The sequence below is a fragment of the Pristiophorus japonicus genome, chromosome 8 (genome assembly GCF_044704955.1).
Source record: "Pristiophorus japonicus isolate sPriJap1 chromosome 8, sPriJap1.hap1, whole genome shotgun sequence".
Lineage (NCBI taxonomy): Eukaryota > Metazoa > Chordata > Chondrichthyes > Pristiophoridae > Pristiophorus > Pristiophorus japonicus.
In genome coordinates this window covers 59,264,507-59,286,348 of record NC_091984.1, presented here as the reverse complement: position 1 = coordinate 59,286,348, position 21,842 = coordinate 59,264,507, and the positions used below count along the sequence as shown (strand labels likewise).

Genomic DNA, 21,842 nt, shown 5'->3' with positions numbered 1-21,842 from the left:
TTTTTTTCTGTTTTGTATTAATCTCTCTTCAGCCTGTTTTGTATTAGAAGAGCATCATGCTCATGGGCGGAAGTGGGATGTTGACAAATGTTTTCTTATTTGTTCATAAGCACAGGACGTGAGGACGTTAATGTGTACTATTATGTCACTTAAATCTGGGTCTTCGCTGCGACAAAGGTTGCTGAACATTCCCATCCCCATTGCTCTTTTCCCTTTTGACTCTCCTTTTCTGAAGCACTGATTCATGTTGGAGTACAGTTATGTGGGTGCTTGATATTAGTAAAAGCCCAACTTCCCGCTGGGGTCACTGGATATCAAGAGTGGTAGCTGTACCTTATTTTTCCTCTGGCACCCGGAGGCATTGGGGTTAATTGTAGCACTCCACTGATGCCCAGGCTGAGACCAACTAACTTGGCTGGGTTGAAACTTAGGACTTTCTTTGTCTATATGGGTCAGCTGCTTGCTGGATACACTTGCTCAGTCAACCAGGGAGAAGTTGTTAACCTTCAGAAGTTGTATATCATTTGTTGGCATTCTGTTGTACTCTTCCCAAAATGCAAAGCCTTCTACTCAGTTTTGATACTTTTATAAGCTTACATATAGAGAAGGGTAATGTTTAATGAGCATCCTGAGAAGTCAACAGCGCTGAGGTACCAGCACAGCCTTCAGACTATTTGGGACATTTCCTGGTCTATTTTATTCATTAACACACTTGAAGTTACTTGTTGACTCAGCTGATTGCCAAACATTTTTTCAAGATGGAGACCCTTTGGACGCAGGGCCGCAGGTTCAGAGCCTGTGCTTGGCGGTTATAATTATAGCTGTTAGCTTTCTTTCTGATATCTAAAGGATATCAGGACATTGTTCTATTTTGGACATCAAGGTTGATGATCTGCAGCATTCACATCACCAAATCAGAGCATTTTCTAAGACTTTAAAGGAGAAGTCTCCCTGTCATGCCATTTTCAAAAAAATTATTCAAATAACACATGGTTAACTTTTAACATCAATTTCTTTTTTGTTGTTCATCACTGTATGTTGCTTTTTGAACATTTTTGTTGAAGTATGAAACATCATCATCATCATAGGCAGTCCCTCAAAGCGAGGATGACTTGCTTCCACGCCAAAAAGGAATGAGTTTACAGGTGTTTCAATGAAGGATCTAATATTCCAGATCCCGAACTGCATCTTGGAGGGTGGAAGATGCCTGTGCTTGGATTTTTTTAACGTGTGATGGCCGTTGCACACCAGCCACCACACGGGCTTGACAGAGCTAGGTCGTGGTCCAGTGGCAAGGATTACCCAAGATGACTGAAGACCAACTCTGTTGCATGGGCCTAATGAGCACACATATAGCAGTGTGGGCTGGCTCATGCTGCCCCTGGGCCCTCGCCTCTTCTAGGCCCCAGACTCACGCCTCTCCTGGGCCCCAGTCACTTCCGTCTACAAACTCTTGCCGCTTCTTCGCCCCTCCTGCTGTGCAGTGGTTGGTCAAGTCCCTGTGGCTTTATTGGTAAGTGCCACATATATATGGGCTCAGTTTTAGCCAGGAGTTGCTCCGTTTTTTTTGGAGTAACTTGGTTTTTCTGGCATAACTTAAAAATCCCCATTTTCCCCAATCAATTTGCACCAGTGTAACTGAGGTAGTTCTGATTTTTTTAGTTTTGTTTTTTTTTTCAAAAGGGGGCGTTACCAGCCACCTAATCCAGTTCTGCCCATTTAGGCAACTTTGGCCAGCTAATAGTTATTCCAAATCCACTTAGGCCAGTGTATGTGGCCAGTTCAGAAAACGCTTGCGGAAAGTTAAAGAAATCGGCGCAGGTAGGTATATCAGAGGCCATTCGGCCTGGGATAGGGGCGGGAAGCAGAGAGGACCTGCCTGCACCTAAACCACCAAACCTTGCAAACAAAATGCAATAAGAATTCAATAAGAAATAAAAAATTGAAGTAAATCCTACCTTCATCTTCAAACGCGGCTTGGGAAGGCAGCGGGCCAGCCGGTGCGGGAGGCCACTCGGCCTGGGCTAGGGGCAGGCGGGCAGGAGAACTGATAGTGCTTCTGCCTGCCGATGATTCCTATCAGTTCTCCTGCCCGCCCGCCCCTAGCCCTGGCAGAGTGGCCTCCCGGTGCAATCAATCTCTTCGAAATCGCACCGGGAAGCCACTCGGCCTGGGCTGGGGGTGAGGAGCGATTCAACTGGCCGGCATCGGGGCCCACAGAGTGGTTGCAGCAAGCAAAGCACCGAAGAGACTGCAGCAAGCAAACGGAGAGGCTGAGGGCGAGGAGCTACTGTGCACTGTCCCGGCACAGTTTTCAGCGCAGAACGCTGGCTCCTCCCCCGACTCGACTGGCCACGCTGCGCAACTACAGGGAAGAGGCCGGACAGCGGCCAAAGTGGGAAGGAAATTTTTCAGTGCACTTCGGAACGGAGAAAAGCGGCGCAACTCCGGTAAGTGCGCTGAAAAATGGGCTGGACCAAAATTCAGGCCATAGACTGGAAAGTTTACCGGTTTGTGTTGAATTAGTTGATCCCAGGCAAGATGGCGCTACAATTCACTTCAATGCCCCTGGGCCAGGGAAAGGAAAAATCTGCAGGGATCCCGCTCCTGATTGCTGTCCAGTTATCTAGCTAGAAAGTATGAAGCTGTGGATATTGTCCTTTTAAAATTAACCATTCTTTTTTAAAAATCATATAATGTTTTAAATAGTCATAATTGTGAGACCCTGGCCCCTAAAAATAACACTGATTTGGGGGCATCTCTTGTGCAAAGCTGGCCGGCGAAGGTGGATTCTGGAGGCGGACCAATGTATAATGGGCCTCCTCCACAACACTGGGGTTTCCTGGAGCGGGCACTTCCTGTTTCTACCCACCTTCAATGGGACATTATGGTGGGAGGTGGCATCACCTGCTGTAATTTCTGGTGCCACCAATTTACTGTATGTCTACAAGAAGCAGGTGTGCAGTACTTTAAAGAAGGCTGAAGTGGGAACCAGCAGATTTTGAACGGCCAGTTTCCTTCCAGCAGTAGGTTGCAAAGTGACCCGATGCTGTGAAGAAAGTGGCCTTACTGGACCAGGTGCCATTCTTGCTGTAGTCATCTCTCTTCTTGCTCTCCCTCTTCTCTCACTTGCCCTCTCCTCTCCCTCATTCTCCCTTCTCTTCTTTCTCTCTCTTGCTCTTTTCCCTCATCCTCAATTCGGCACAGATTCAGACATTTTGATTTTAAAAACACGTTTTTCACTGCCGAAGTGAATTAATTTCTTTGGTCACACTAGGTTAGTAAATAAACAGACAGTTGGAAAACAGGCATTTTCGCACTACGCCAAAGCCACAAATATTAAACAACTTCAACCGGTGGTGTCCTCTTTAGATATGCAGATGGAGCTCTGATGATATCATCGGGGCCGGATCTGTTGTTTTAACCTGAGTCCTGTGAGGGGGGAATAGTGGTGGCTTTCCCACCAGGCAAAAACTGCCAGGAACAACACCAGAGCCGGAAGAGGAGAGTTGTTCTTTTAATGAACATTACACGTTTCCGAGTGAGCCACAGAGGAGAAGCAGTGCTCCGCAAGGAAACCTTGGGCCTCCGCTGTTCAGGGCTTCCTCCACCCTTCCCCAACCTGGATTCCCCTCCTGGAGAACTTACCTTGCACTGCGGACCATTCCCCTGGCAGACACATGCCGTCCGATTTTAACGGCCAGGCAGCTGCTTCCTGGCAACTTCCCAGCTGTTTTGCTCGAGGAGTTGGCATGCGGCTGGCTAATGTAAACAGGCCGGACACTCACTTTGCCCCGTTCCTAACCGGGAGTTAAAATCGAGCCCATGATGTTTGTTTGTTTCAGAATCCAACATTTCTTCACTTTATATCAGAAGATGTTTTATTTGGATGAATTTTATGTTTTTGAAGAGGCTGAAAGTAATCTTCTCCTATTTCATCCATCAATCCTTGGCTAAATTTCCTAAATCTTGCTATAAATCTTTAGATCCGCTCTGGGTAAAACAATACCTCAAATTTCTGTTACTTTTGCCCATTTCCTAAGGAACGTTGGCTCATTGAAAGACCCAACTTTGTAATTTTCTTTTCTTCGTGCGCCAGAGGCCAACACCTTCAGTAGAATAACTCTTTGGACAGTTAAACGTGGGTTCTTTTTGACTCAGTAATAGTCCTGTTTATATAGACATATTTTTCATGGATGAAAGCCACTTTTTGGAACTCTGGGAATAAGCCTCCTTTGTAAATGTTCCTTTTTTTATTTTCTTTGGTGTGAGTTATGAATTCAATGTCACATGAATATAGGGTTATCTGACTGTAAGAGATGCTTTCATTCTTGAACCCACAACTTTCTTTCTTTCACGACTGTGAAGTCCCCATGTTTGTGGGTCCTATGTGCAAGGTCAGATCAATCATCAGTTGAGATAAAGTTAAAGACTTAGCTGGAGAAACCAAGTTTAACATGTCAGGCCTTGGGAATACAAATATTAATGCTGAATTTGAGATTATTCTAACTTAAAGAGTTTAATGTATTTAAGGAACTTGTAGCATTGACCTACACTGCTTTTCCTGCAGCGATTGCAAATTGTGAGTACAGATAAAGCATATACACTCTTCGTGCTTAAAATCCACCCACAGATCAGCAATGAATTCTAGGTCGAGTCAGCATCATACATGCCTCACTATGGCCCACTCTTTCTGAATATACATTTTTAATGAAACTTTAAAGTATCCAATACAAAGATACCTTTATCGTTAAGTTTAATTGTTGAATATATGAGTATGAGATTTCTCCTCTTTTTGTCCCGCTACTGAAGGCCATATTCTTGTCGATGTATTGTTCCTCGAGCATCAGTCAATTTTCGACTGCTACATCCAAGTGTCGACTCTTCATATCTGAGTCTAAGTAGTGAGTGTTCGTCTCGGCAGTCATGGTGGGCATTACAGCTGAGCTGTGTTGTCATCGCCCAATGTCCATACGTGTAAAGGTTCCAAGCATTATCACTGGATAACAATTGAGGAGGAGCTTACTGATAATAAAAGTGGAGGGCAGAGAATCCCAAGGCAAAAAACAAAAAGGGCCACATTACAGCAAAATTCTAAAGATACAAGGTGTGTTAAAAAGACAAGCCTGAAGGCTCTGTGTCTTAATGCAAGGAGTATCCATAATAAGGTGGATGAATTAACTGTGCAAATAGATGTTAACAGATATGATGTGATTGGGATTACAGAGACATGGCTCCAGGATGATCAGGGCTGGGAACTCAACATCCAAGGGTATTCAACATTCAAGAAGGATAGAATAAAAGGAAAAGGAGGTGGGGTAGCATTGCTGGTTAAAGAGGAGATTAATGCAATAGTTAGGAAGGACATTAGCTTGGATGATGTGGAATCTATATGGGTAGAGCTGCAGAACACCAAACGGCATAAAACGTTAGTGGGAGTTGTGTACAGATTTCCAAACAGTAGTAGTGATGTTGGGGAGGGCATCAAACAGGAAATTAGGGGTGCATGCAATAAAGGTGCAGCAGTTATCATGGGTGACTTTAATATGCATATAGATTGGGCTAACCAAACTGGAAGCAATACGGTGGAAGAGGATTTCCTGGAGTGCATAAGGGATGGTTTTCTAGACCAATATGTCGAAGAACCAACTAGGGGGGAGGCCATCTTAGACTGGGTGTTGTGTAATGAGAGAGGATTAATTGGCAATCTCGTTGTGCGAGGCCCCTTGGGGAAGAGTGACCATAATATGGTGGAATTCTGCACTGGGATGGAGAATGAAACAGTTAATTCAGAGACAATGGTCCAGAACTTAAAGAAGGGTAACTTTGAAGGTATGAGGCATGAATTGGCTTGGATAGACTGGCAAATGATACTTAAGGGGTTGACTGTGGATGGGCAATGGCAGAAATTTAGAGACCGCATGGATGAACTACAATTGTACATCCCTGTCTGGGGTAAAAATAAAAAATGGAAGGTGGCTCAAAACATGACTATCAAGGGAAATCAGGGATAGTAATAAAGCCAAGGAAGTGGCATACAAATTGGCCAGAAATAGCAGCGAACCCGGGGACTGGGAGAAATTTAGAACTCAACAGAGGAGGACAAAGGGTTTGATTAGGGCAGGGAAAATAGACTACGAGAGGAAGCTTGCAGGGAACATTAAGATGGACTGCAAAAGCTTCTATAGATATGTAAAGAGAAAAAGGTTAGTAAAGACAAACGTAGGTCCCCTGCAGTCAGAATCAGGGAAAATCATAACGGGGAACAAAGAAATGGCAGACCAATTGAACAAGTACTTTGGTTCGGTATTCACTAAGGAGGACACAAACAACCTTCCGGATATAAAAGGGGTCAGAGCGTCTAGTAAGAAGGAGGAACTGAGGGAAATCCTTATTAGTAGGGAAATTGTGTTGGGGAAATTGATGGGATTGAAGGCCGATAAATCCCCAGGGCCTGATGGTCTGTATCCCAGAGTACTTAAGGAGGTGGCCTTGGAAATAGCGGATGCATTGACAGTCATTTTCCAACATTCCATAGACTGTGGATCAGTTCCTATGGAGTGGAGGGTAGCCAATGTAACCCCACTTTTTAAAAAAGGAGGGAGAGAGAAAACAGGGAATTATAGAACGGTCAGCCTGACATCGGTAGTGGGTAAAATTATGGAATCAATGATTAAGGATGTCATAGCAGCGCATTTGGAAAGAGGTGACATGATAGGTCCAAGTCAGCATGGATTTGTGAAAGGGAAATCATGCTTGACAAATCTTGTGGAATTTTTTGAGGATGTTTCCAGTAGAGTGGACAAGGGAGAACCAGTTGATGTGGTGTATTTGGACTTTCAGAATGCTTTCGCCAAGGTCCCACACAAGAGATTAATGTGCAAAGTTAAAGCACATGGGATTGGGGGTAGTGTGCTGACGTGGATTGAGAACTGGTTGGCAGACAGGAAGCAAAGAGTAGGAGTAAATGGGTACTTTTCAGAATGGCAGGCAGTGACTAGTGGGGTACCGCAAGGTTCTGTGCTGGGGCCCCAGCTGTTTACATTATACATTAATGATTTAGACGAGGGAATTAAATGTAGTATCTCCAAATTTGCGGATGACACTAAGTTGGGTTGCAGTGTGAGCTGCGAGGAGGATGCTATGAGGCTGCAGAGTGACTTGGATAGGTTAGGTGAGTGGGCAAATGCATGGCAGATGAAGTATAATGTGGATAAATGTGAGGTTATCCACATTGGTGGTAAAAACAGAGAGACAGACTATTATCTGAATGGTGACAGATTAGGAAAAAGGGAGGTGCAACAAGATCTGGGTGTCATGGTACATCAGTCATTGAAGGTTGGCATGCAGGTACAGCAGGCGGTTAAGAAAGCAAATGGCATGTTGGCCTTCATAGCGAGGGGATTTGAGTACAGGGGCAGGGAGGTGTTACTACAGTTGTGCAGGGCCTTGGTGAGGCCACACCTGGAGTATTGTGTACAGTTTTGGTCTCCTAACTTGAGGAAGGACATTCTTGCTATTGAGGGAGTGCAGCGAAGGTTCACCAGACTGATTCCTGGGATGGCGGGACTGACATATCAAGAAAGACTGGATCAACTGGGCTTGTATTCACTGGAGTTCAGAAGAATGAGAGGGGATCTCATAGAAGCATTTAAAATTCTGATGGGTTTAGACAGGTTAGATGCAGGAAGAATGTTCCCAATGTTGGGGAAGTCCAGAACCAGGGGTCACAGTCTAAGGATAAGGGGTAAGCCATTTAGGACCGAGATGAGGAGAAACTTCTTCACCCAGAGAGTGGTGAACCTGTGGAATTCTCTACCACAGAAAGTTGTTGAGGCCAATTCACTAAATATATTCAAAAAGGAGTTAGATGTCGTCCTTACTACTAGGGGGATCAAGGGGTATGGCGAGAAAGCAGGAATGGGGTACTGAAGTTGCATGTTCAGCCATGAACTTATTGAATGGCGGTGCAGGCTCGAAGGGCCGAATGGCCTGTTGCTGCACCTATTTTCTATGTTTCTACATTTCTATGATTTCCTCTCCCCTGTATGCAGCACCTGCCTGTGATCTCATGGCCAGGTCTGGGAAATCTCCTATTGGGGAACTGTACGAGGAAACCCTTTTCTGTCTATCTTGTGGCATCAGCCACATTAGCATGTGTCAACAAAATTGAATAACATTCCTTGGTCCAATACACTTCATAATATTTAAAACTTTAAAGTGATGTAAAGAAATGACCTTAAGTTTATTTTATCTGTAGTGGTCTCATTGCTGTTTGCAACCAATCAAGTGGTAGTCTACAAAAATGCGAGGCTTTTCTTTAGCATCAAAACAGAAGTTTGATTTCTGAACGAAATCCTTTATTCTGCTGCATGCAATAGCATCGGGTTTTAATGATTAATTGGGCCTTTCTGTATCCATATTATCATCATGTGGGTGATGATCAGTCTGGCTTTATCAGGACTGTCTGCAAACATATAATGGACCATCTGTGCTCGATCAAAGGGGGTTACTGGCAACTCCACTGCTGTTAATGATTTGGCCAACAGTTGCCTGATCTTGTGCAATAGCTGTTCTGAATGGCCAGACTATGTTAACTCTTTGATTTAAATGACCACCAATAATATGCTAATTTTTCTTGTATGTTTTACAGTAAATATACAATATAATATATAGCAGATCTCCCATGGTATTGCTTATGGTGAGCTAGAGGTTATGCATTTTTATAATTATGGGGAGACGTATGATGAGAAAATTGTTATACAAAGTAAGTGCAACACATTTAAGAAAACACACAAAACAGAACACATTTTGGGGGCGAAATTGCCCCTTATTATAGCCCCGTTAGCACCTCTGGGGGCAAAGGCATTTTTGCCTGTGGGAGGGAGACGCTACTGCCTCCTGGGAAATTGCCCTGGAAGTTTGGGGGGCACTCTCCTGGCAGCGCGGTGCCCCGCGATTAGCGTCCGGGCCGGCGCGCAAACGGCGATGATGCAATCGCCGTGCGCCCCGACCCCGCACCGACCCCCGCGGGACCGCGAGGCAGGCGCGAGTGGATGTCAACGCCAACTTTGCGACCCACGGGACAATTTTCGTCGCCGGGGAGCTCTTTAAAGGGGAGGCCTTTGGCACCCCGGGCCACCATTTTTATTTGTCGGCCGACTCTTGGGTTGGCCCGACAATGGCGGCCCTCACATCAACCGGGCTGCCATCGTGCAGCCCGGCACTCCGTTTTGGGTGCGGGGCTGCTGGTCCGGTGAATCGTGTACCCAGTGGCCCCCAAAGGGCCTGCAAAATGCGCAGCAGCGCTCCCCTTTAATGGAAAGGGATGGGTGTAGTGTTGGCTTGCTCCACATGGCGTTGGACTCAGTGGTGCCCCACCGTTCCAGGAGTGCTCTGCTTCCTTTGACCGGCGTACGGCCCAATTCCGCATCGGAGGCAGGAGTTCCGGGCCGGATGCAGGAAGTCCTGGTCCTGGAAGGTTGTTGCCTCCAGTCAGAGCGAAGGGCAATTTCTAGGCCTTATTGTATTTCCTGCGTTGGTAAGTCAAAAGATATGTTATGTTCTTGCCTGTTTTTGCTATCTTAATGTTGGATGTATGTCTCTCTCATTTTCTTGTTCTCTGTATTTTGGTCATTCATTCTTTTTTTAATTAGTTTGGGTCTGTGTGTTGGTGTCCTTTTCTGCTTTTTATGTGGTGTTTTGTTTCTGGCTTGTCTTTTTTGTGCATTGTCTATCGATCACATTCGGTCCATTGTTCCTCTTTGACAGTTTTGTCCTTTATTCCCTGCCAAAACTTCTTGTACTTTCCTTGTACCTCTTCAGTTTCCTTTCCCTTTCTCCATCCTCACTCTTCTTTCCCTCCTTTTCTTCACTTACTATCATTTTTCTCTCCCTTCCCTTTGCTCACGCTTTCTCCTTTTTATCTCCCTTTGACATTTCTTTGTGGAAAGAACCCAACGCAAAACCCTATATTTCAGTGAGCCACGAGCATTTTACGAACTAAAAAGATGGCATTCCCAGGACAGTGCAGAAACCACCAATGGCTATAATGGTGAATGGCAGATGGAGAAGAAGAGAAAGAAGAAAGACTTGATTTATATAGTGCCTTTCATGACCACCAAATGTCTCAAACTGCTTAACAACCATGATGTACTTTTGGAGTGTAGTCACTGTTGTAATGTGGGAAAGTAATGTTGTAATGAGAAGGATGTCTGAGGTGTGTTGACAGAATGAGAAGTGCGGAGCTAAGGAGCCAGGCCAGGGAAAATAGAGGCTATGGCTAGTAGGTGGAAGGAACAGCAGTAGGAGACCCAGGAGTGGTCAGAACCAGGTCAATTAGGTAACATGAAGCACAACAGCACCACCTAGTGTTGGGAGGCCTGCAAGATAAATGTCAGTTTCAATAAGTACAAAACTGTCTCTAAATTGTCACACTACTGATCAGACATCAGTACTGGATGAGCAGAAATGTCCTCCAACTAAATATTGGGAAGACTAAAGCCACAGTCTTCGGTCCCCACTACAAACTCCGTTCCCTAGCCACAGATTCCATCCCTCTCCCTGGCAACTGTTTGAGGCTGAACCACACTGTTCACAACTTTGGGGTCATATTGACCCCGAGATGAGCTTCTGACCACATATCCACCCCATCACAATGACCGCCTATTTCCACCTCTGGAACCTTGCCCGACTCCGCCCCTGCTTCAGCTCATCTGTTGCTGAAACGCTCATTCATGCCTTTGTTACCTCTAGACTTGATCATTCCAATGCAGTCCTGGCTGGCTTTCCATTTTCTACCCTCCGTAAACTTCCTGCCCATGTCCTAACTCGCACCAAGTCCTGCTCACCCATCATCCCTGTGTACCTACATTTGCTCCCTGTTAAACAACGCCTTGATTTTAAAACTCTCATCATTGTTTTCAAATTCCTTCTTGGCCATGCCCCTCCCTCTATCACTGTAATTTCCAGCCCTACAACCCTCCAAAATATCTGCATTCCTCCAATTCTGGCCTGGAATTCCCTCGCCAAACCTTTCCACCTTGCTACTTCTCTTTTCTCCTTTAAGGCGCTCCTTAAAACCTACCCATTTGACCAAGCTTTTGGTCATCTGCCCTAATATTTCCTTATGTGGCTCAGTGTCAAGTTTTGCTTGATAACACTCTTGTGAAGTGCCTTGAGACTTTGCTATTTTAAAGGCACTATATAAATACAAGTATTTAAAATTTTATTCAAGCATTACCCCAAGTCTTAGCCAAACAGGAGAAAGTGTCACACAGGCTGACAAAGTCATGGCACAAGAAGTAAATAAGTATGAGAACTATTGCATCTGTGCATTGCCCGTAATTTGCGGTCTGCGGTGAAGCCAAGGCATTTGCCGCTGGCCCTGAAGAGAGCTTCCCACAAAGATCTCAGGATTTCTGTGGCAAGAGGTTTGGCTATTCCAAAGATCAAATGAGAACAGTACAGTTTAGTGGGAATTCCATAGCACGAGCTGCTGCGATGTCAACTAGCTGTTAAAGGCCAATCATGATGCAGAATTCTCAGAGACAGGGAACCAGGAAGTGAAAAGTTCCTTTTATTCTGACTTTTAAAAAATCTTACACAGAGCAAAACAAAAGACTGGGGCTCTCACTTGGGGAAAAGGTAAACCTGAATTAAATATGAACAATCTTTAAAAATAAAATGAAGCAACATGATTTTATAAAGTTTCTTAAAAATTGTAATTTTTATTAAAATGAAGAAATTTGACACTCCACAAAATTAAAATTAGTTTTTCAGGGCCATAACGTTTGTTTACCAGTCAATATGCTGTTGAAACCCCAGTTACACCTAATCCAACGAGGCCTAATTTTTAATGGGGTATTTAACAGTGATATTACTGCGGAAAAGCCCAAGTTTTCGTGAGTTTCACTGATTTTCCTGATTACACTGATTGCTGGCTGTATGGGTGGGCTTGTGGCGGGGGGTGGCGGGGGAGCGGTGAGCACAACACAGCCAGTGTCGGAGCAGTGAATGACTGATTATAACTTCAGGATTTCCGTGTTAGGATGCGCATGTGCAAAATCCTGACGTCGCGGTCAGTTTCAAAGCGGTAATAACAGGAAACACGTTTTGTTCGCTGTTATTACCCACCGCAAATTCCGGGCCAATATGTTACGAGTTGACCTCCCATGTGTTACAAAGAATATTGTCTCTCTCTTACCTGTCTCTGCTATCTTCATGTTGTTGTTTCTCCACATCCTATTCCTTCTTCTTCTCTCTCCCTAACTCCTTTTGCTTTCTCTCTGTCTTCTGCTGCTCGCCTCTCCCTCCATCCCCCTCATTCCTATGTCCACATTTGTAATGGAAAATGCCTATCTAAACTTGTCACACTATAATTACAGCCTCCAGTCAGTAATGGCACTGCAGTGTCTCCAATTGGCAGGAGGGTGTGATGATAGCGTGACAAGTTTACGTAGGCAGTTTTTCATTATAAATGCAGACATAGGAGTTTATAATAGAAAAGGATGATGGGAAGTGTGAGTAGATGTAATATTTTTAACATATTACAGATATGATGTGACCTACTTAGCAGACTGCTACTGAGACTGAAATAGCTACACTCCATCCTCATTACAAGATTCTTAATTCTAATATATTTATTAATTAATATAAGGACTTTGCCTGCTGCAATCTTAATATACATTTTGTGCCATGTTCAGGGACATTTACTATAATGTGATAACACATTAAACTTAGACTATAGAGTGTATTGGATCACAGAGGAAAAAATGGCCTCAATATACTGTATTAAACACATAAAGGCCGAAATTGCCCCTTTCTATAAGAGCCGTGACTGCCTCAAAGATGCGGCCACGGGTCGGTGAGGACTCACTGCCTAAACGGCGCGGAGTCGCGACATATCATAAATTGCCCTCCATATTTTTCCAGCGGTGCTCGTCACCTCACCGCCCGTGTTGCTGCCCCGTTGGGCACGCGCTGACCCACCACCGACCAGCGGCGACCTCCTTTCCGACCCGCGTGGGAAATTGTCCCGCGGGAAATTGTCACGCGGGAGCGGATCACCGCCTCTCGATGCCCCCGACACCTATCCCCTGTGGGAAGCTGCTTGTGGCTGGGGGAAGGGGGTGGCGGGGGTGCACTGCCGTGGTCGCCATTTTATTTTAATTGTCGGCTGACTCCGTGATCGACCCAACAATGGCGCCCACCGGTCGGCCGGGCAGTCAACAGGCAGGCCGGCACCCCCTTTTTACCGGGCAATTGGCCCGGCCGAAACCCTCTCTGGTGGCCCAGTGAGCCAAACAAAACTAACTGCAGCGTTTGCAGCAGCCCTCACCTTTAACTGAAAGGGAGGGAGGTTGTGACGCGTCAGTGCAGCGCTGATGACTCCGACCAACGTTTGCCCCACTTCACGATGACTTCTGTCCCTCAAAATTGCCCGGAGGGAGAAAAAAAAAGAAAGTCCTAAAAATTGCTCGATTCTCCGCCCCACGGATTGGGGTGGAGGAAAATCTTCAAAAACGGTAGGTGTGCTTACTTTTAGTCGGGGTGCAATTTCGGCCCCCTGGACTTAAGATAATTGGAAAGTACAGAAAATCCTTTCAGGCTGCAGATTGGACACCTTGGCAACCTTGCCAAAGTGAACAGCTGTGTTTTAGCAATGGAGGTTCCACAAAGTCAATGTCATATTAACCAGTTGTTAGCAAAAGGTAGTATAAAAATGTTGCTCCAGGTTGTATATTTGTAGCAATTATTCAATGTTTATGTGAACTCAGACTGTTTTAAAATAAATTCAGTGCTGGGCAATGAACTCAAGTTGCCTCTTGCACGTTGCAAAGTAAAATAATATGGCTGTTATGGTTACAGTTATCACACTATCAGTTCACTCCCCTCAGATCCTGTTAGCGGTTGCCAGTAGTTTTGTTTATTGAAGTTCTTTTCTGCTGCCCCTGCAGTTTAAAAATCAGGTGGTTATTTAACTAAATCTCAATAGAGCAACTTTGTAATCTAATAACTCTGATGAATTTGACGCATGTATTATTTGGGTTTTTACTGCCGAAGTGACTGACTCAATAATGTTTCAGCATCAGCCTAACTTATTACTGGTCATCTGATATATGCAAGTCATTCATTATTGGATAACTTAACTGCAATGAAGAATCCTCGCGTGTCATAGCTGTCGGCTAGCTGCTGGATCTCCTGTGCTTTCTCCACCTACCATCTATTCTTCAGGTTGCGGGTTTTTTGTTGGACCTCGGCCTTCAGGCGCCTGTAGAGCTGCTTTGCTGCTCCCTAATTGGGTTGCTGCTTTGAGTTCAGAAACGCCTTGCGCTTGCAATTTATTAGCTCCTGGATCTCCTGGTCATTCTTGTCAAACCATTCTTGGTGCTTCCTGGTTGAGTGACCGAGCATCTCTTCGCAGGCGCTGGTTATAATGGCCTTGAAGGCAGACCAGGCGCTGTGGGCACTCTGCGCCTCGGAGTCATCGAGGGTCGCCAAGTTGACAGTGAGGTGCTGGCTGTATAGGGCTTTCTTAACTGGGTCTTTGAGAGCCCCCTTAACTGGGTCTTTGAGTGCCCGGGCGTTGATTTTTCTGCGGCATTGTTTCTGTTGCTGTTACTGCTTTGGGGCTATATTAATGTTGATGACCACACTCGACCAGCTCCGTTGGGCAGGCCACCTCGTCCGCATGCCCGACACAAGACTCTCAAAGCAAGTGCTCTACTCGGAACTCCTACACGGCAAGCGAGCCCCAAGTGGGCAGGGGAAACATTTCAAGGACACCCTCAAAGCCTCCTTGATAAAGTGCAACAACCCCACCAGCACCTGGGAATCCCTGGCCCAAGACCGCCCTAAGTGGAAGAAGAGCATCCGGGAGGGCGTTGAGCACCTCGAGTCTCATCGCCAAGAGCATGCAGAAACCAAGCGCAGACAGCGGAAGGAGCGGACGGCAAACCAGGCTCCCCATCCCCCCTTTCCCTCAACCACTGTCTGTTCCACCTGTGACAGAGACTGTAATTCCCATATTGGATTGTACAGTCACCTGAGAACTCACTTTTAGAGTGGAAGCAAGTCTTCCCTGATTTCAAGGGACTGCCTATGATGATGATTGGATAACTGCAAACCACTCTGTCACAGATGAATGTCGCAGGTCCAACTCCTTTTTGATAATTGCATATTTGTAGATGACTTTTCGTGCTTATGAAGATGACCAATATCAACGCTGAGGAATGGAACACTTTCACACTTTGGGCACTAATTGTCATCAGCAAGCATGTTAAGGCCAGATATTTGCTGTTACCCACCCTCAAAATAAACCACCTTTTATTGCCAGTGCGATATTTCAGTTTCCTGCACAAGTCATTCCTACCACCTCTCTGAGAGAAGTTTCCAGCTTTATGTGCCAGCTATCAGTGTCAGCTGTGGCTCAGTGGGTAACATGCTTGCCTCTGAGCCAGAAGGTTGTGGGTCCTCACTTCTGGGACTTGAGCACATAAATCTAGGCTGACACTCCGGTGCAGTGTTGAGGAAGTGCTGCACTGTCGGGGGTGCCGTCTTTCGGATGAGATGTTAAACTGAGACCCAGTCTGCTCTCTCAGGTGGACGTAAAAGATCCCATGGCACTATTTCAAAGAAGAGCACGGGAGTCATCCCCGGTGTCCTGGCCAATATTTATCCCTCAATCAACATAACAAAAACAGATTATCTGGTCATGATCACATTGCTGTTTCTGGGAGCTTGCTGTGCAGAAATTGGCTGCTACGTTTTCCACATTACAACAGTGACTACACTTCAAAAAGTATTTAGTTGGCTGTAAATTGCTTTGAGATGTCCGGTGATTGTGAAAGGCGCTATAGAAATGTAATTCTTTCTTTATGACCAGTGGGGCAAACGTTGGTCAAATTTGTGCTGTGGATTTGTAGCCACTGAAAACTACCTTGACATAAATCAAACTCATTTCACTTAAGACCCCTATGCTATCGCGAGAGGCAAAGCAATCTTCCCATCAGTCTAGGCTGGATCCAACCAGGTCGCAGAGAAATTACACAACAGTCTAATAACTCAAGCCACTTCTCTAATGCCCCTCCCCATTTAGGGCACTTTCATATCTTCTATTCATTTTCAATTTTATTCCAAAGATTACATTTTATGCAGCTCTTTCCAATATTTATTAAAACATTTTTTTTTTTTCAATGTGCCCAGCAATATTTTGTAAACATAGGGCTAATTATGGTGACATCAGGAATGTTTCAGTTGTTTCTTTGCACAAGTAAAAAATAAATTCTGTGTAAGTCTGGATAAAGCATGGGACTTGGATAAAGATCACGGGCAGCGTCCTGACTCTACATCATTAGCCTTACAAATGGTTGCGTTGAAAACATTGCTGCATATATTTTGTCGATTATGTGCCAAAATAGTACTGTAATTATTAATTAATCAATCAAAATAAATGGTTTATTATTATGGGCAAGGCCGCAGGTTTGCAGTTATCAAGGACAAATGGATGCAATTAGAGACTGTGATTCCCAAAGCACCAGTAAAAAGGTGAATCAGAAAACAACACCAACTAGGACTTCTGATTTTGGCAAAGTAAAAAACAAATAAAGGGGAAACCCATAATCATAAGTTTCAAGCACATAGGTATTGCTTGGCCAGATGAGCCTGTGTGAATGCAAACTGTTGATGCCAGGAAGAATTAGTAGCTATCGTCAGAAATATTAACAGTAATTTATCTTGGTCCTTTTATTTCTAACTCCAGCATTGACACCTGTGATACTGGTTTACACAGTTTATGTGATTCACACACCTTCACCATGAAGATCAGTAAATTAAGGTCACAACTGTTTTAAATGTTTATTTTCTCAAAATGGCTCACCTTGTTCTCAATGCATTGCCGTAAAAGATGATGCAGGATTGATCGGACCCAAACATCTCCATCACAGACTCAGTCACAGTGAACTTATAAATATACATATATGTATGTATTATATATCTCTATCTATACCTCTATCTATCACTATCTACATACATATATATATATATATATATATAAAACCAAGGCCAGCATTTATTGGCAATCCCTAATTTCCCTTGAGAAGGTGGTGGTGAGTTGCCTTCTTGAACCGCTGCAATCATGTGGTGAAGGTACTCTCACAGTGCTGTTAGGGAGGGAGTTCCAGGATTTTGGCCCAGCAATAAAGGAATGGCAATATATTTCTAAGTCAGGATGGTGTGTGACTTGGAGGGGAATTTGGAGGTGATGATCTTCCCATGCACCTGCTGCCCTTGTCCTTCTGGGTGGTGGAGGTCGTGGGTTTGAAGATGCTGCCAAAGAAGCCTTGGCGATTTTCTGCAATGCATCTTGTAGATGGTACACATTGCAGCCACGGTGTGCTGGTTGTGGAGGAAGTGAATGGTTAACGTGATGGATCAAAAGCCAATCAAACGGCTTGCTTTGTCCTGGATGATGTTGAGCTTCTTGAGTGTTGTTCGAGCTGCACTCATCAGGCAAGTGGAGAGTATTCCATCACACTCATGACTTCTGCCTTGTAGATGATGGATAGGCTTTGGGGAGTCAGGAGATGAGTCAATTACTACAGACTTCCCAGTCTCTGACCTGCTCTTTTAGTCACAGTATTTATGTGGCTGGTCCAGTTGAGTTTCTGGTCAATGGTGAACCCCAGGATGTTGATGGTGGGGGATTTGGCAATGGTAATGTCATTGAATGTCAAAGGGCAGTGGTTAGACTCTCTCTCTCGACTTGTTGGAGATAGCCATTGTCTGGTGCTTGTGTGGTGTGAATGTTACTTGCCACTTATCAGCCCAAGCCTGGATGTTGTCCAGGTCTTGTTGCATGCGGGCATGGACTGCTTCATTATCTGAGGAGCTGCAAATGGAACTGAACACTCAGGACACTGCCCTGAGGAACTCCTACAGTGATATCCTGGGCTGATTGGCCTCCAACAACCACAACCATCATCCTTTGTGCTTGGTAGTGGAGAGTTTTCCCCCCGGATTCCCATTGACTTCAATTTTATTTGGGCTCCTTGACACCACACTCGGTCAAATAATGCCTTGATGTCAAGGGCAGTCACTCTCACCTCACCTCTGGAATTCAGCTCTTTTGTCCATGTTTGGACCAAGGCTGTAATGAGACCTGGAGCCAAGTGATCCTGGCAGAACCCAAACTAAGCATCAGTGAGCAGGTTATTGGTATGTAATTTTAATATGTATAATTATATATAGACTGTTTCTAGCATGTACATCAGGAAAGAGATGAGGGCTTATGTGACTGGTAGAAGGTATAAAAAGACATAAAGCAGGCACAAAATAAACCTTTTTTTTCTCCTTTAAGTTAGGGATCACATTTATGAGTCAAATGCTTCAGGACAAAAGCACAGCTAGTTTGGTTTCTAATGCGATAGGATACAAGTAACTGGTTGTACAGTGTAGCTTAAGCTGTGTCCCAAGGGAGGGTGATGGGATTAATCAAATGAAACCATTGTCACATAAGGAAGATGGTCACTGAATGACCCTGTTCACCCCCTGTCCAACATGATTAGAAAATCGTCTTAAAGAGAATCTTTTATACAGCACCTTATACCACGGTCTCAATGTATACAAAAATGAATGATTCAAATGTGCAAAAGATTAAATGGTCCCTTTGACAACTATTTTGATATTAAAAGATGATGTCAGCATGAATAATTAAATTTAGTTGGATATAAAATTGGAACTGATCCTTTGTATAGTAATCACAATGCTGTTTGGTTCTGGTTTTAAAGCTACAGCATTCATTTTGAACATTCATTAACAGGTTAGTTTTATTATATGCAAAATCAGCAACTTCGTGCAATATACAGGTCAATAACTTCATTTAAAAAAAATAATAGCTTGGTTAGCATTATTGAAATGCAGAACAATGACCTTTTTGCTATTCTCAAAAACCCTGTTGGGGAAAGAATATGCTCAAAGAAACCATCTTTAATCATTATTTTCACATAAACAGGATTTAAATTCAGACTAATGGGATTAGGCTCATCGTTCTGTGAGTCCCAGATGGAATGAGTTCCTGGCGATCTGGGAGTGAGGTTGGTATTGGGCAGTAGCACAAAGTGGGCGACGGTGAATCGCTGCCATTGAAGTCACTGGCAAAAGAAAATTGGGCGGCATGTGAAATGGGCTGCCAATTCACTACTGCCTGGTTTGTGGTATTGCCAAAGAACATTTTCACCCTCGTAGGCTGGTTCATATGAATCAGAAAAATTAAAAGGTCTCCCTGGCATCTTCTATCAGTGTCCATACACTGTCTGTGATACCACAAGGGAAGAGGTGGGGAAGTATGGTCTTCAGAGGTTTGAACCTCACCGATGATCTGAATTTGGTAAACGTAACCACTTCATGTCATCCATAGCAACTGGCTGCCCAAATCAGAGGTTACATTGTGCCTGTAAAACAGTGCCTGTATCACATCATCTTACAGATGAATAAAGTGATTTACAACAACTGTCATGACTAAATGCAAAAATAAATTGAATCAATGTATTACATTTGAACGTAAAGAAGGTCTCGAAAAGCAGATTTGAAAGAATGGTTTCAGCAAAGAGCATTTTATTAACCCATAATACTAGAATAAACAAATGAACAGTGCGAGTAAAGAGAAGAATGCTTCTCAACAGCACTGGGCAGCTGGATATTTTGCCCAATTGACGGTGACTGGAGTATTGCCCTGGGCAGTGTATGAAATTGAGAGTCATACAAGAAAGGTTAAGCCAGGCAAAAGGAAGAAAAGCAGTGCTATTCAATGGAGCACATTAATGTTACTGGGAGCTAACATCAGCTAGTTCTTGGAACAAATGAAGCATCTTTTGAATTGTATAAGGTTACAAGATTATTAGGATTAAATAGTAAGTCACCTTCTTCAGTATATGTGAGCTGTTTAATGGACACATTTTTAAAAATGAGCTGCTTCGTATTTTTATTCCTCTTCAAGATTAAGATTATTGTTGCACAAAGATCTTTCGTATCTTGGGTTAGTTAGGTCTCGTCCATTCTGAAACATGATCTGGGAGACTTTCTGACTTCTTTCCTGTGCCTTAGACAAGTTAATATGGGATACAGTTGATACCTCAAGCCATTTGCAAGCATTGATGTAATGCCCTGTATGTCACAGCTTGAGTTCCAGCATTTAACTTATTCACAAGTACTGAGCAGTTGATTTGAGAGCAACTGCAGAGGACCAGGCACACTGGTCAGTATGTTATGCTTTAATTGTGATGTTGAACAAAAGCCCTGTGTTTAAAAGTGTACTAAGGGTGGATTTGTAATCACACAGGCAACACTGTACACGGATTTGGAAATGGTCTGCTTATTGACATTGGAAGTGACCTGAATATGTCAACGTATCATTTGTTGAGAGTACATATCTTGTTAAAAACTTGGTTGTTGACTCCGCCCGCAACTCTTTTTCCCCCCCCGCCCCTCCCCGCCCCCCGCCTCAGCATCCCAATGACTTAGGAACATTATCCAGAGTAACTGAGCTATATAAGATCAAAATATAAATAGGGATGAGGAAAGCAATTTCCAGCTGGAAAAAAATTACAGTTTCCCCATTAAAGCATTCAAATGTCTGCTTCATAATTACAAGGTTTTTCCATACAGGAGTTGATCACGCTTTGTGTAAAGAAAAACTTCTGAACATCAGATCTAAATCCCACCAGTTTGAACCTGTGCTTGCATGTCCTAGTATCATGGCTTACTTGAAATAGTTCTTGGGAATTTGCCTTAACTGTGCCATTTAATATCTTTTATACCTCCTGAAGACCCCTCTCAATCATCTTTTCTCAAGGCAACATTTAGAAATTTACAGCACGGAAGGAGACTACTTCGGCCCATCGTGTCCGTGCCATCCGGCAAAGAGCTATCCTGCCTAATCCCACTTTCCAGCTCTTCTCTTGTCCTTCCTTTTAACTCCATCTATTGACACTAAGGACCAGTCTTGCATCTCTTCTGTGCACTAATCTCAGGATTTGATTATCTCCTTTGTGTCTTGATGACAAAAACTGGACGGAGCACTCAAGATGCGGACTGGCCGGAGTACTGTGCACAACATCCTCCAACTTATACCCTACTAATATTGTTCAATATAGTTCAGCATTCTATTTACTTTGTTGATTGCCGCACAGGCCCTGCATGCATTAGGTTCTGCTCACCCATCACCCCTGTCTTCACTGACCTATGTTTGCTCCTCATCCTTCAACACATTAAATTTAAATTCTTCATCCTTATCTTTAAATCCCTCCATGGCCTTACCCCTCCCAATCTCTGCAACAGCCTGCAGTCCCAATTCCTCCCCCATCCCAAAACATTATCTTTGCCTGTTGCCAGCCTCTTTTGCAGTCTCGGTGACTTTGTTTCATTTTTAGTGCCTGAGCCTTCAGTCACTTGGGCCCCATGCTCTCGAATTTATTCCCTAAGCTTCATCGTCTCTCTCTCTTCCCCCTCTTTTTTAAAAACCTTTTCAAAACCCATCTTTTTGACTGAGCTTTTGGGAACTCCTCCAATTACTGCGTACACTTTTGGTCTCCGTATTTAAGGAGGGATAAACTTGCATTGGAGACAGTTCAGAGAAAGTTCACCAGGTTGATTCCTGAGATGAGGGGGTTGACTTATGAAGAAAGGTTGAGTAGGTTGGGCCTGTACTCATTAGAGTTCAGAAGAATGAGAGATGATCTTATTGAAACATATAAGACAATGAGAGGGCCCGACAAGGTAGATGCAGAGAGGATATTTCCCCTCATGGGGGAATCTAGAACTAGGGGGCATAGTTTCAGAATAAG

At 44.1% G+C, this 21,842-nt stretch overlaps 1 protein-coding gene and 1 long non-coding RNA gene across 4 annotated transcripts in view; one reads left to right on the top strand and one right to left on the bottom strand.

The window, feature by feature from the left end:
• LOC139268539 (uncharacterized) overlaps window positions 1-12,316 on the bottom strand; it is a 137,292-nt gene extending 124,976 nt beyond the window's left edge. For all 3 annotated transcript variants that reach the window (XR_011594050.1, XR_011594049.1, XR_011594051.1), the window contains exon 1: window positions 12,206-12,316. This is a non-coding gene — a long non-coding RNA (uncharacterized lncRNA). The remainder of the gene's footprint in view (window positions 1-12,205) is intronic.
• The window catches only part of pik3r3b (phosphoinositide-3-kinase, regulatory subunit 3b (gamma)), a 743,508-nt gene that overhangs the window by 529,457 nt on the left and 192,209 nt on the right, over window positions 1-21,842 (top strand). The gene's annotated exons all lie outside the window — the stretch shown is intronic.